This window comes from Mustelus asterias, chromosome 24 (assembly GCF_964213995.1).
Source record: "Mustelus asterias chromosome 24, sMusAst1.hap1.1, whole genome shotgun sequence".
NCBI classification, from domain to species: Eukaryota; Metazoa; Chordata; class Chondrichthyes; order Carcharhiniformes; family Triakidae; genus Mustelus; species Mustelus asterias.
The window spans coordinates 52,441,962-52,442,257 of record NC_135824.1 but is presented as its reverse complement, the minus strand read 5'-3'; positions in this window follow the sequence as shown (position 1 = coordinate 52,442,257).

The following is a 296-nucleotide window of genomic DNA, read 5'->3' as shown; positions in this document are numbered from 1 at the left end:
AACCACCTTGTTGAATGTGTTTATCATTTGAGCTCTTGCCTTCCAAGCTAATGGAACTTGGCTGCTTGACTTTCGCAAAATAGGATGTAAAGTTTATTAGTCACAAGTAAGGCTTACATTAACACTACAATGAAGTTACTGTGAAATTCCCCTGGTCGCCACACTCCGGCACCTGTTCGGGTAAATGCACCCTAACCAGCACGTCTTTCGGACTGTGGGAGGAAACTGGAGGAAACCCACGCAGACATGGGGAGAATGTACAAACTCCACACAGCGACCCAAGCCGGGAATTGAAC